The sequence below is a fragment of the Centroberyx gerrardi genome, chromosome 9, assembly GCF_048128805.1.
Source record: "Centroberyx gerrardi isolate f3 chromosome 9, fCenGer3.hap1.cur.20231027, whole genome shotgun sequence".
NCBI lineage: Eukaryota > Metazoa > Chordata > Actinopteri > Beryciformes > Berycidae > Centroberyx > Centroberyx gerrardi.
In genome coordinates, this window is record NC_136005.1 from 30639176 (window position 1) to 30642482 (window position 3307).

General features: G+C 36.4%; 1 long non-coding RNA gene across 1 annotated transcript; it reads left to right on the forward strand.

Moving 5' to 3' along the window:
* Positions 1-2551, forward strand: LOC139913620 (uncharacterized). Its single transcript, XR_011784720.2, has 3 exons — positions 1-268; positions 374-529; positions 2509-2551. It is a non-coding gene; the product is annotated as an uncharacterized LOC139913620 (long non-coding RNA).
* The last annotated feature ends 756 nt before the right edge of the window (positions 2552-3307 follow it).

Here is a 3307-nt window from a genome sequence, read left to right on the forward strand (position 1 = left end):
ACCTAATTCTTTGAAGCATCTTTTCTCACACCAAACTGTATGCCGGGGCAACCTCTTAGATCTTGTAAGTATGTAGGCTACAAAGACATTGATTTATAATACACAGAAAATTCAATACATCAGATGACGAACAATGAAACTCATTTTGAAGTTCAATGAATCAGCATAAAAAGCATAAACCTTCTCGTACAGACGACAAGAAGTTCTTCAGGAGCCAATGATTACAGAGGTCCAAAACAGATGGCCAGCACTGTTTGAAGTTGGTGAAGTAAGTGTAGTAACCCATTTGTTTGAAATGTAGATGCAAATTGCATTAAGTGTTATACATCTTGTTTAAAGTCAAGTATATCCTGTCTTTTCTCCTCTCTTTCAGGTCAACTTGGAGTTCATGCGTATAACAACTGTTCCTCTGATATCAAAATTCATTGGACAACTGGACAGATACACTGATGACCTGATGAAGGTTTTCCGTGCCAAAGGAGGATCTGTAGGAAAGAAAATCCGCACCATAATGGCATTGACAGCTAATGTAAGTGTGTTTTTATGTATTATTTTTTTTGAGGTGTCAAGCAACAAGCTGCTGGAATTCTTAGGATTTTTCTCTTTCTCCTCCTCCCCCTCCTCCTCCTCATTCCTTCTCCTCTCCTTTCTTTTCTAAAAGCTAAACAGATTTGCAGGCCAACAGTGATTTCATGTAGCAAATATGGGTTTGTGAATTCATATTACCAAACATTCACCACCTTCTGATTCTTAGAGACCTTTAGTGATCTTTGTATTAAAGCAGCTTAACACACACAAACGACAAACAATTTCTCTCATGCAAAATATTTATCGTACAATTGGAAAATGTACATTATATTATACATTATATTTGAGCTTATATCAGTGACTATATCAAAGTCATCATGATAATGTGGTGACAACGAAACATGTCTAAGGAGGGGGTCCAGCAAGTACAGCCCTGCAGGGGCGGAAATTACGGGGGGGACAGGGGGGTCCGGACCCCCCCTTCCTGGGACTAACAGAGAGTTGTCCCCCTCAATATATCATTGTAAACATAACTATATAATTTTAAATAATATAATAATATGCATTGAAAGCACTTGTGCTAATTATAGACGCAAAACAATGCGTTTTTAAGTTTCGAAAGATTGAGTCCCTCTCTCATATGCCTCACAGTGGTTTGGTCCACTGCCTACCTGCCTCCCCGAACCCCCACACACACACATTAGCCCTCGGTACGAGTGTGTGTGGAGGATCTCTGGAAGTGTGTCAGTGGTGGCAGACCTCCAGTAAGTAGCTGAGGTTAACTTAAAACAAAGGATGTGTCAGACATTTTTCTTTACTTCTACCACTCAATAGAATAAAACACATTCACAATTGTAATCAGACTACATTTTGTTCCGTTACCTCGCGGTTGAATCTTGTGCGTCAGCGTGTTGGTACGGAGCCGCGTCTCCTAATGCATGTATGTGTATGGAGGCAGGAGGTCTGTCCACAATTAAAATCCTCATAACTCACTGAATTTTCGACCGATTTTCAAGCGGTTTGGTTTGTTACAAATGCCAGACATGTATTTATGATACAGGATAGTTGGTTAAATTAAAATGCGGGATTTCATACCAAAATACTTTATCTTTTGTAGATGGTAACAGTAATATTTCTATAATATAATATTTAAGATTAACTTACCCTATGTAATTAGGTTCTAAGTATATTATTTTTTTCTTACTGCATGTAAAATGGCTGGCACTATGTTATTTTGTTCATAATTTTGGAAATAAATGAAGACTTAATTAATAAAAAAGACATAATTACAACAAACATTATGTTAAATATAAGTACGTTTCTGGCAGGCTTCATAGCGTTCTGGACTTTTACACATTGACAGCAAAACATTAGAGATCTGCTTTTTCGGGAAAACAAAATCTAATTAGGCATATATTAGCTTTAGTTCAGTTAATGGGTGTTGCATCTCACCTACTACTGTAAATAACCTGCATGCTGTGTGTGTGTGTGTGTGTGTGTGTGTGTGTGTGTGTGTGTGTGTGTGTGTGTGTGTGTGTGTGTGTGTGCGTCTATTTGTCAGCCAGCCAGGTCAGTTAAAATGGCAGAGAAAAGAAAAACAGACATCCGATCATTTTTCAGTGCACCGAAACGCCAAGTAGAAAGACCCCTGTAATATCAAAGGCAATTTGATAAAATCTTCATAAGAAAGGAATGAAGTGCTTATGGAAATGTTTCATAATGGACCTCTATATACATTTAATACAACAGTACTTTTGGCGGCACCTTTGGTGTCCCCTTCAGGAATTGCTCTTGAGAAATTTTTCTGTTTATTGTCCCCCCCAACAGTGAAATGAAATATCCGCCCTTGCAGCCCTGGCTGCTCTAGTCTTAAAATATTACTTAATATATTAAACTTAAAATTCAGCATTACTTCAACTGTAAATCAATGCATTGACTAATGTAATTTTCTTTGGGATCTTGTTGGTATGCTTGTTTCAGAATGAAAACATAAACATCAAGCGCGACTGTGTCCTGAGGAGCCTAAGTGTCTACCTCAATGAAGACATGGAGACACTCGTCAAAGAATATGTAAGTGTAAGTGTACGTCAACCTACACTCTTTATATTATAAATGTGTTATGGATATATTTACATTGATAGTTATGTAGAACAGAGTTCAGAAGCCCAGAGTTCCCTTAAATTAGCTTTTAAAATGTTTGCAACAAGTAAATGTTTGAAAATAGAGCACTTTCTTAACCTTAAGAGGGCATTTTCTTTCTTTTTCTTTTTTTTAATAATATTTTTATTGGGATTTTCCCAGAGGGCATTTTCTTTTTTATAATTTGTAATAATAATACATTTTGCACACAACACAACATGTTTGTATGAGCACTGGTGCTGTGTACAAGTATGTCTTGCTAGCTCCTCTTTTTGTGTGTGTGTGCTGTTATGTCAGTGTACCATGCTGTGGTGTTGCTGCCTTTGAGACTTTGCCATGCCCAAACTTGCCACATGCCTTGAGAAGCATTAATAAATTGTTAAATGTGAAACAAGATGGTCTGACTGTTCTTTTTTCATGTATTGTAGTTACATATTGTTGTAGGTGTGGGGTGAATGGAAAAAAGATTTAAAAATTGGAAATATCTGGTTATAAATTTAAAATACATTGGGTATATTAATAAAAAGTACATAAATTGAATGCATTTTGAGTAAATTGGGTTTATTGCATAAACCTGGTTATTATGAATTTCAAACAAATAGGCTTTATTAATATTGAATATATAAACCTGGTTCTTATG